Below are 11932 nucleotides of genomic sequence, written 5' to 3'. Positions count from 1 at the left end.
CACGGAGGTGACCCTCTTCAAGAAGTACTTGCCCAGGCGAAGTACTCTGCGCAGGTGCAGCCACTGCGCGGCTGCGGACGTGGGAGCTGCTGGGGCACGTGGTGGGGGAGGGATGCTCCACACCAGGCTGGGTGGGTGGCTCGAGCCCGTGGCAGCACTGCAGCCCTGTGGTGCCCTGCCCGCTAAGATGCCACGTGAACCTGGTCACGTGAGTGTGTACCGCCCCTGATCTCAGACATGTGTGCTCACTGCTGACCCGTCACGTGTGCCTGATGTCACACACACACGTGCTCACCTGCTCACTGCAGGCCCGTCACATACACTTCATCACACGCCCACTCACTGCTGCCTGTCGCCCCCAGTCCACGTGGGTCGAGTCCCCTAAAGAGCTCGGGGTTGCCCTGCCGGACCTCATCAGCTGGTCCAGTGCTGCTGCTGCGAAGAGGAGCCTCACACGGGAGCTTCCCGGTGTCCTTCCCACTCGGGTCCTGAGCCACACTCTCCTGCCCAGTCAGTTTCCAGGAGACCAGGCAGGCTCAGACCTCTTCGAGGGGCTGGCTTAGGTAAGGGGCTGGCTTGTTTCCTGGGCAACATTACTGTTACCTCAGACTGAAGCGGGATTGTGTACCCCCCAGGGAAAGGGACATCCATGTCCTGACCCCAGGGGCTCAGGACATGACCTCATTTGGAAGCAGGGCCTGGTCGTGTAACTAGGTGAGACAGGGGCCCTAGGGTGGTCCCAATCCTGTGTAACTGCGTGCTTATACGATGAGTGGAGGCACGGACATGGGGGAAGCCATGTGAAGATGAAGGCAGAGGTGGGAGGGATGCAGCCAGAAGCCCAGGGATGCCTGGAGCCCCAAGAAGCTGGAAGAAGCAGGAAGGACCCTCCCCTGGAGCCTCGGCACTTGCCAACTAGACAGTTAGTGTGAGTGGGCCTGAGCTGGAGGCAGCACCGTGGCCCCTGACCAGCCTGTCTTGCCCGCGTGGCATGGTGGGGAGCAGCTCTCACGAGACGCTGATGAGCGAGTTGGTTTCCCATGAGACCGTAGGACGCTGGTCCTGTGAATGGGCAGGCCAATCTCACCCTTCCTCCTGGGCTCTGGTCACACAGGGCAACTGTGCATCGTGTGGGGCTGGGCTCTCAGCCTCTGCACAGGACCCCTTGGTGTTGGTTCAAAGTTCAGCTTACACCCCAAGAATGACAGAAGGTGAAATCCTCCTCAGCTGCGTGCGGTGCAGGCAGGGAGACACAGTTAATTATAGAGTTAAAAGCAGAGAGGGTCAGGGCGACTCAGCCATGGGAAAGGAGTGAAGCACTGACACAGGCTCTGATGTGGATGAACCTCGAAAACATGATGCTCAGTGAGAGAGGCCAGACAGAAAAAGACACTTAGTGGATTCCGCTTACATGAGACATCCAGAACAGGCAAGCCCACAGAGACAGAAAGTGGACTGGGGATGCCTGGGCTGTGGGAAATGAGGGGTGACCTCTAAAGGGTGGGGTTCTGGGGGGATGATGGAAATTTGTCAAGTGCCTTGTGCTGGTGGCTGCACAACCCTGTGAGTATGCAAAACACAACTGAGCTTAATACTTAAAATGGGTTAACTAACTGTGTGGTAAAGAAATTCAACGTCAACAAAGATGTTATCAAAAGCAAAAACCTGGAGGCTTCCAGGCCCACCTCCAGATTGTGACCCCAGAGGTGCGGGGTCGGACAGGACCTGCGTGTCTGAAAGCCCCATGTGTCCAACCAGGTGGTCTGAGGTCACCTAGCGAAATTCTCCCTGTGGCATCAGAAGCGTGGGGCGCTAGTGTGGCCAGGCCTCAGGCAGAGAGGCTGGATTCTTTGGCCTTGCTGTCCTCTCTTAGGGAGTGTGGCATCGTCTCCGTAGAAGGAGGTGGGTCAGCTTGAAGCCCGGTTCCCTCTTCTGCACGTTTCTTCTTTTTCTCCCGGCGACGGTGCCGGCCGAGCTGTGCCAGAGCAGCCAAGGCAAAAGGGTCGTGCACAGAATGACTGAGAACTTTGACCAGGTGCCGTGGGCTCCTCAGAGGCAGTGACCCAGGACTGAGGCCCCAGAGCCTCCTTCTGAGTGTCGTGGCCCCGGTGCCCCTCCCAGGGGAGTTGTTGTCAGGCTTGATGGTTGAAGCAGCCATGGTATCGCGATTTCACTGGTAGAAACTATTCCTTTTCTTCCTTGGGAGAAGCAGGTCTCCTTCTACTTTGGACGCCCTTCTTAATAAAGAATAATGATAAACTGTAAGTACATATTAAGGATTAGGTTATATACATGTAAAGAATAATCATAAACATCAAGAAACAGAACATGGGGCTTCCCTGGTGGCGCAGTGGTTGAGAGTCCGCCTGCCGATGCAGGGGACACGGGTTCGTGCCCCGGTCCGGGAAGATCCCACATGCCATGGAGCGGCTGGGCCTGTGAGCCATGGCCGCGGAGCCTGCGCGTCTGGAGCCTGTGCTCCGCAACAGGAGAGGCCACAACAGTGAGAGGTCCGCGTACCGCAAAAAACAAAAAAAAGAAACAGAACATGATGAGTGGACACCCAGGAGTGCCCTTCCCTCGTCCCAGCCTCCTCCCCACTGTGTGGTAGCTGTTCTCCTGATTTTGCGTCAGTGACTTGTCCTCATAGTTTACACATAAGCACGCATCCCTAAACAATGCAGCCCAACTTTGCCTAGTTCCAAAGTCTGTAAGGGGGTGTACCGTGCTTGCTGCTTTATTGCTCTTGATGGCTCAGCATTGTGTCCATGAGATTCTTTCATCTTGTGAATATAGTTTTTTTAAAAATAATTTTTATAGTTTTACTACCTTTAAACAAAATGTACTCCATTACTGTGGAATATTCCTTCCTAGGAGCGTGCATGGTTCATTTCTGCATCCGCTTCTGATGGCCTTCAGGTTCTTTCAGGTTTGGCTCCTGTGGCTGCGGAGTCCATGACCGTGTGTCCTGGTGCAGGGCTGAGGAGTTTGTGTTCAGCTGGGAGGAGCACTGTGGGTACTGCAGGGCAGGAAATAAAACCTGCCCTCAAAATGTCTTGAGGGAGGTAATGGCCAAAATTTGCAATATGTGGCACATACTTTAAGAAAACAAGTTGAAAAAGTAAGCTGTAATCACAGTTTGAAAAAAAAAAAGGAAATGCCTTAAAGCTCAATTTGAACGGATTATTAGACATGCAAATCCAACCACAAAGAGGTATCAGCTCACACCAGTCAGAATAACCATCATCAGCAAGAAAACAAGAAACACTGAATGCTGAAGGTGTTGTGGAGAAAAGCATACCCTCAACTTTAAGGGGGATGTAACCTGGAAAGAGCCACGAATGAGTACAGAATGGAGCTGCTTTTAAAAGGTAAACATTGGGCTTCCCTGGTGGCGCAGTGGTTCAGAGTCCACCTGTCGATGCAGGGAATGCGGGTTCGTGCCCCGGTCCGGGAAGATCCCACATGCCGTGGAGCGGCTAGGCCCGTGAGCCATGGCCGCTGAGCTCCGCAACGGGAGAGGGCACAAAAGTGAGAGGCCCGTGTACCGCAAAAAAATAAAAATAAAAGGTAAACATTGAGCTACCATATGATCCGGCAGGCCCATTCCTGGACCTATAACCTAAGAAGACAGAATTGGAAAGACACAGGCAGGCAAATCTGCATTGCAGCAGTATTACAATAGCCAAGACATGGAAGCAACCAAAAAGTCCCCCAACAGATGGGTGGACAAAGAAGAACTGCTACATGTAGAGATGGAATATTAGCTAGTGAAAAAATGAAACAATGTCATTTGCAGCACCATAGATGAGTCTCGAAGTAATCACACACTTGTAGTAAGTCAGAAAGTGAAAGACACATATCCTGTGATATCACTTATAGGTGTTACCTACAAATTGATACCAATGAAGATATTTCCAGAGAAAGTCAATCACAGCTTCATTAAACAAACTTATGGTTCACCAAATGGAAAAGTGTGAGGACTGGATACATCACGATATTGGGCTCAACAGAGATATACAAACACATGTGAAATACATAATCTCCAAAGACCTATGGCATACCAAGAGAAGACTACTCAACATTGTGTCATAACCTACATGGGAAAAGGATCTGAAGAAGAATATGTGTGTGTGTGTGTGTGTGTGTGTGTGTGTGTACTTTTACCTCATCTTGCACACCTAGAACAAACAGAACAGTGAAATCAAATTTGCTCTGTTAAAAAATAAAAATTAAATTAAGAAAACGAACAAGAATTACTGAGAGATAAATTTAAGGGGCGTTTTCCTGGCACATTCCATTCTAATTTACAACCTAGAACACGACTTCCAGAAACGCTCTTTTGCTCTAGCAACCAGATTTGGAATGGAGAAATGCTGCCGCCTTGTGGCCGTTTCCCAAAACAGCAGCTTTAAACCCAGCGCTAATGGTCACGTAATATTCAAAATAAATGCAGGCCTGTGAATGACACCTGCCGTCAAAAAAAATCCTGGCGTCATAAATCGACCAGAAAATTCAAAAGACGTCAACATTTCAAGAAGACAATTTCAAAAGGCATATTTCATGCACACTTTTTTTTTCTTGTTAAAAAAAACAGCCATGGAAAACTGCTCAACATCAGGAATTAATAAAGCCATGCAACAGAAACGTTCACCTCACAGTCATCAGAATGATGATCAGCAAAAAGTTTACAATAATTGCTGAAGGGGTTTCAGAGGACTGTGTACCCTCTGGATGCTGGGGGATCTAAACTGGTAATAGCCAGTAGTGAGAACAGAATGCATGTGCGTTTAAACGTAAAAATTGAGGTAGTATGTGATCTGGTAGGCCCTTTCATGGGACTATCACCTGAGCAGAGCAGAATCAGAGAGACACAGGCTGGCAATCATGCACTGCGGAACATTTACCATAGATAAGACTTGGAAGAAACCGAAAGGTCCATCAACAGAACAACGCACAAAGAATAAGAAGTCAACGTACACAATGGAATATTAGCCATGGAAAAGAATGAAACAGTGCTCATAGATGAGCCTAGAGATAATGACGGAACATGAGGTAACTCGGAAAGCAAAAGACACATATCCTAGGATATCACTTATAGGTGTTATATAACAACTGACACAAATGAACATATTCCCACAGAGAAAGACACTCACAGACGTAGCAAACAAACTATGCTTAGCTAAAAGGAAAGGTGGTGGGAATGGAGAAATAAAGATTAGGTTTACCATATGTATACAAATACATATTAAATACATATAACAGAAAGACTGACCATATAGCAAGGGAGATCTACGGAACACTATGTAATAATTTACATGGGAAGAGGTACTGTACATGAATAGATATATATATATATATATATATATATATATAATGTGCAAATGAACCAGAGTGTGTAGGCCTTGGAGAAACAACATTCTAATCATTACCCCAATTAAAAAAACAAACAAGAAGTAATGAGACATAAACTTATGGGGGTTTTTCCTGGCACATTCCATTCAAATTTACAAGTTAGGAAAACGACTTCCAGAAGGGCTCTGCTACCCTAGTAACCAGTTTTGGTAAAGGAGAAATGCTGCTGCCTTGTGGCCGTTTCCCACCACAGCAGCTTAAACCCAGTGCTAATGGTCATTAAATATTTGCAATCATTCCAGGCCTGTAAATGAAACCTGCCCTGAAAAAAATACCCTGGGGACCAAAATCTACCAGAACTTTCTGAAGGAAGGGAACCTTTCAACAAGAGACTTCAAGAGGTATATTGTACTCACACTTTTTTCTCTCTTTTTTTTTTAACAGAAAAGAAAAAGGCCTGGAAAGATGATAAATTTCAGGAATTTTAAAAGACAGGCAAACCCAAATTACAAAAACCTATCAGCTCACACCAGTCAGAATGGCCACAGCAAAAATGCTGCAAACAATAAATGTGAAGGGATTGTGGAGAAATGCGTACCCTCAGTTATAAGAGGGACATGGTAAGAGCCACTAATGAAAACACAATGGAGGTGCTTTGAAAATGTAAACATTGAGCTACTAGTGAATCAAGCATACCCACTGCTGGGCCTACCACCTGAGAAAATGAAAATCAAAAAGTCACAGGCTGGGAAACTTGCACTCCAGCAATATTTACCATAGTCAACACTTGGAAGCAATGAAAATATCCATCAACAGAGGACTGCACAAAGAACAAGTGGTCCGTGTACACAGTGGAATATTACTCCAATAAAAAATATAAATTCAATTTTAAAAACAAACATAAGCAAGGAGACATAAGCTTTTGGGGATTATCAGGGCACATTCCACTCTACTGTATAACTGAGGAACACCACTGGCAGGAAGGTCTGTTTCCCTAGGTAGCAGAGTGGGAAAAACAGAAATGCTGCTGCTCTCTGGCCGTTACCTGCAACAGCAGCTTTAAAATCTGTGCTGACGGTCACTTCATATGAACAAGTACTGCAGGGCAGGAAATAAAACCTGCCCTCAAAATGTCTTGAGGGAGGTAATGGCCAAAATTTGCAATATGTGGCACATATTTTAAGAAAACAAGTTGAAAAAGTAAGCTGTAATCACAGTTTGAAAAAAAAAAGAACGTCTTAAAGCTCAATTTGAACGGATTATTAGACGTATGCAAATACAACCACTAAGAGGTATCAGCTCACACCAGTCAGAATAACCATCAGCAAGAAAACTACAAACACTGAATGCTGAAGGCATTGTGGAGAAATGCATACCCTCAACTTTAACAGGGATGTAACCTGGAAAGATCTACTAATGAGAAGAGAATGTAGGTGCCTTTAAAAGGTAAACATTGAGCTACCATATGATCCAGCAGACCCATTCCTGGACCTATAACCTAAGAAGACAGAATTGGAAAGACACAGGCAGGCAAATATGCACTGCACAGTAATACAATAGCCAAGATATGGAAGCAACCAAAAAGTCCACCAACAGATGGGTGGGCAAAGAAGAACTGCTACATGTAGAGATGGCATATTACCTGGGGAAAAAATGAAACAATGTCATTTGCAGCCCATAGATGAGTCTCGAAGTAATCACGCTACTTGTAGTTAGTCAGAAAGTGAAAGACACCTTTCCTATGATATCACTTATAGGTGTTACCTAAAAATTGATACCAATGAAGATACTTCCACAGAGAAAGGCTATCACAGATTCATTAAACAAACTTATGGTACACCAAATGGAAGGTGTGAGGATTGGATACATTATGATATTGGGGTAAACAGTGATATACAAAAACATGTGAAATACGTAATCACCAAAGAACTACGGCATACCAAGAGACTCTCAACATTGTGTCATAACCTACATGGGAAAAGGATCTGAAGAAGAATACATATATATATATATATATATATATATATATATATATATGTGTGTGTGTGTGTGTGTAAAAGAACCTCATCTTGCACACCTAGAACAAACAGAACAGTGTAATCAAACGTGCTCTGATAACAAATGAAAATTAAAGTAAAAACACGAAGAATAAGTAATGAGACATAAACTTAAGGGGCTTTTTTCTGACACATTCCGTTCTAATTTACAAGCTAGGAACACGACTTCCAGAAAAGCTCTGCTGCCCTAGTAACCAGATTTCGTAATGGAGAAACGCTGCCTCCTTGTGGCCGTTTCCCACAAGAGCAGCTTTAAACCCAGTGCTAAAGGTCACTAAATATTCTCAATAATTGCAGGCAGGCCTGTAAATAACACGTGCCCTCAAAAAAGATCCTGGGGTCGAAAATCGACTAAAAAATTTAAAAACGGCAACCTTCCAAGAAGAAAATTTCAAGAGATATATATTACTCACACTATTTTTTTTAAAAAAAATAGAAAATAAAAAGGTGTGGGAAAATGCTAAACATTAGGAATTACTAAGGACATGCAAATCCAAATTACAAAAACCTATCAGCTAACACAAGTCAGAATGGCCATCGGCAAAAATTGTGCAATGAATGCTGAAGGGGTTGTGGAGAAATGCGTACCCTCGGTGCTAAGTGGGACGTGGTAAGAGCCACTAATGAAAACACAATGGAGGTGCTTTGAAAAGGTAAACATTGAGCTTCCAGTCAATCAAGCATACCCACTGCTTTGCCTATCACCTGAGAAAATGAGAATGAAAAAGTCACAGGCTGGCAAACCTGTACTCCAGCAATATTTACCATAGCCAACACTTGGAAGCAACAAAAATGTCCATCTACAGAGGAATGCACAAAGAAGAAGTGGCCCATGTACACAATGGAATATTACTCCACTAAAAAGTATAAATTAAATTAAAAAAAAAAACAAGCATAAGTAAGGCGACATCAGCTTTTGTGGGTTTATCCGGGCACATTCCGCTCTAATTTATAACAGAGCAACACCACTGTCAGGAAGGTCTGTTTCCCTAGTACCAGCATGTGGAATGTAGAAATGCTGCCACCCTCTGGCCGTTACCCGAAACAGCAGCGTTAAAACCTGTGCTAATCGTCACTTCATATGAAAAAGTACTGCAGGGCTATAAGTGAAACCAGCCCTCAAAATGTCTTGTGGGAGGTAATGGCCAAAAAACTTCAAAAAGTAGCACATACTTTAAGAAAAAATTTGAAGAAGTAAGTTGTAATCACAGTTTGAAAAAAAAGGATATGCCTTAACGCTCAATTTCAACGGATTATTAGACGCATGTAAATCCAACCACAAAGAGGTATCAGCTCACACCAGTCAGAATAACCATCAGCATGAAAACTACAAACACGGAATGCTGAAGGTGTTGGGGAGAAATGTATACACTCAACTTTAAGTGGGCCGTAACCTGGAAAGAGCCACTAATGAGAACAGAATGGAGGTGCCTTTAAAAGGTAAATATTGAGCTACAATATGATCCAGCAGGCCCATTCCTGGAACTATAACCTAAGAAGACAGAATCGGAAAGACACAGGCTGGCATATCGGCATTGCAGCAGTATTACAATAGCCAATATATGGAAGCAACCAAAAAGTGCATCAACAGATGGGTGGACAAAGAAGAACTGGTACATGTACAGACGGAATATTAGCCAAGGAAAAATATGAAACAATGCAATTTGCAGCACCGTAGATGAGTGTAGAAGTAATCACATTACTTGTAGTAAGTCAGAAAGAGACACATATCCTATGATATCACATATAGTTGTTTTCTAAAAATGATACCAGTGAAGATATTTCCATAGAGGAAGGCAACCACAGATTCATTAAACAAACTTATGGTTCACCAAATGGAAAGGTGTGAGGATTGGATACATTATGATATTGGGGTTTATAGAGGTATACAGACACATGTGAAATACGTAATCACCAAAGATCCATGGAATACCAAGAGAAGACTACTCAAGATTGTGTCATAACCTACATGGGGAAAGGATCCAAAGAAGAATACATGTATGTATATGTGTAAAAGAACCACATCATGCACACCTAGAAAAAACAAAACATTGTAATCAAATTTGTTGTGGTAAAAAATAAAAATTAAATCAAAAAAACTAATAAGAAGTATTGAGACATAAACTTAAGGGGCTTTTTCCTGGCACATTCCATTCTAATTTACAACCTAAATATTCACAATCATTGCAGGCCTGTAAATGACACCTGGCATCAAAAAAAAAAAATCCTGGGGTCGAAAATCGACCAAAAAATTCAAAAGAGGGCCATCTACCAAGAAGAAAATTTCAAGAGGTATATTGTACTCAAACTTTTTTCTTTTTTTTTATAGAAAAGAAAAGGGTGTGGAAAAATGTTGAACATTAGGAATTATTAAAGACATGCAAATCCAAATTACAAAAATCTATCAGCTTACACCAGTCAGAACGGCCATTGGCCAAAATTGTTCAAACAATGCATGCTGAAGGGGTTTTCGAGAAATGCGTACTCTTGTTGCTAAGTGGGACATGGTAAGAGCCACTAATGGAAACACAATGGAGGTGCCTTGAAAAGGTAAACACTGAGCTACCATTCAATCAAGCATACCCAGTGCTGGGGCTATCACCTGAGAAGATGAGACTCAAAAAGACACAGGTTGGCAATCCTGTACTCCAGCAATATTTACCATAGCCAACACTTGCAAGCAACGAAAATGTGCATTAACATAGGAATGCACAAAGAAGATGTGGTCATGCACACAATGGAATATTACTCCAATAAAACATAAAAATTAAATTTCAAAAACAAACATAAGTAAGGATACATAAGATTTTGAGTGTTTATCCGGAGACATTCCACTCTAATGTATAACCCAGAACACCACTGGCAGGAAGGTCTGTTTCCCTAGTTACCAGAGTGGGGAACGTAGAAATGCTGCCGCCCTCTGGCCGTGAACTGCCACAGCAGCTTTAAAACCTGTGCTAATGGTCACTTCATATGCACACGTATTTCAGGGCTGTAAATGAAACCTGCCCTCAAAATGTCTTGACGCACGTAAAGGGCAAAAATTTCAAAATGTGGCACATACTTTAAGAAAAGAAGTTGAACAGATAAGCTGTACTCAGAGTTTGAAAAATAAAAAGACATTCCTGAAAGCTCATTTCAAAGTATTATGAGACACATTCAAATCCAACCACAAAGAGGTATCAGCTCGCACCCCTCAGAATAACCAACAGCAAAAAAACCTACAAACAATAAATGCTGAAGGGGTTGTGGAGAAATGCATACCCTCAATTTGAAGTGGGACGTAACCTGGTAAGAGCCACTAATGGGAACAGAATGGAGGTGCCTTTAAAAGGTTAACATTGAGCTACCATAAGATTCAGTAGGCCAACTCCTGGGCCTATAACCTAAGAAGACAGAATTGGGAAAACACCGGCAGGCAAATCTGTGTTGCACAGTATTACAATAGCCAAGACATAGAAGCAACCAAAAAGTCCATCAACAATTGAGTGGACAAAGAAGAACTGGTACCTGTTCAAATGGAATATTAGCCAAGGAAAAAAAATGAAACAATGCCATTTGCAGCACCCAAGGTGAGTCTAGAGGTAATCACGCAACTTGTGGTAAGACAGAAAATGAAAGACACATATCATATGATATCACCTATAGGTGTTAGCTAAAAACTGATACCAATGAAGATATTTCCACAGCAAAAGGCAATCACAGATTCATTAAACAAACTTATGGTTCAACAAATGGAGAGGTGTGAGGATTGGATACATTAGGATATTGGAGTTAACAGAGATATACAAACACATGTGGAATATATAATCACCAAAGACTTACGGAATACCAGGAGAAGACTACTCAATATTGTGTCATAACCTACATGGAAAAAGGATCCGAAGAAGAATAGATATATGTATATGTGTAAAAGAACCACATCACGCATAGCTAGAACAAATAAAACATTGTAATCAAATTCGTTGTGATAAAAAATAAAAATTGAATTAAAAAAACGAACAAGAAGTAAAGAGACATAAACTTAAGGGGCTTTTTCGTGACACATTCCATTCTAATCTACAGCCTAGGAAAACGACTTCCATAAACGCTCTGCTGCCCTAGCAACCAGATTTGGGAATGGAGAAATGCTGCCGCCTTTTGGCCGTTTCCCACAGCAGCAGCTTTAAAGCCAGCGCTAATGGTCACGTAATATTCAAAATAATTGCAGGCCTGTAAATGACACCTGCCATCAAAAAAAAAATCCTGGCGTCATAAATCAATCAGAAAATTCAAAAGACGTCAACATTTCAAGAAGGCATATTTTACGCACACTTTGTCTCTTTTCATTTTTCTGTTTGTATAAAATAAAAGAGAGGCATGGAAAAATGCTCAACATCAGGAATTAATAAAGCCATGCAAATCGAATCTACAGAACGGTTCACCTCACAGCCATCAGAATGATCATCAGCAAAAAGTTTACAAAGAATAAATGCTGAAGGGGTTTCAGAGAACTGTGTACCCTCTGGCTGCTGGGGGAT

General features: G+C 43.0%; 1 long non-coding RNA gene across 7 annotated transcripts in view; it reads right to left on the bottom strand.

The window, feature by feature from the left end:
- Window positions 1–1337: 1337 nt before the first annotated feature.
- Window positions 1338–11932, bottom strand: part of LOC132480645 (uncharacterized) — a 90506-nt gene continuing 79911 nt past the window's right edge. For 3 of the 7 annotated variants that reach the window (XR_009530664.1, XR_009530663.1, XR_009530667.1), the window contains one exon: window positions 1338–2237. This is a non-coding gene — a long non-coding RNA (uncharacterized LOC132480645). Of the gene's footprint in view, window positions 2238–2265; window positions 2474–2829; window positions 3056–11932 lie in introns of those variants that run through there. The other 4 variants (XR_009530666.1, XR_009530665.1, XR_009530668.1 and 1 more) reach the window with 3 other exon arrangements.

The sequence above is a fragment of the Mesoplodon densirostris genome, chromosome 19 (assembly GCF_025265405.1).
Source record: "Mesoplodon densirostris isolate mMesDen1 chromosome 19, mMesDen1 primary haplotype, whole genome shotgun sequence".
Classification (NCBI taxonomy): Eukaryota; Metazoa; Chordata; class Mammalia; order Artiodactyla; family Ziphiidae; genus Mesoplodon; species Mesoplodon densirostris.
The sequence above is the reverse complement of the archived record's forward strand: the minus strand, read 5'-3'. Positions and strand labels throughout refer to the sequence as shown.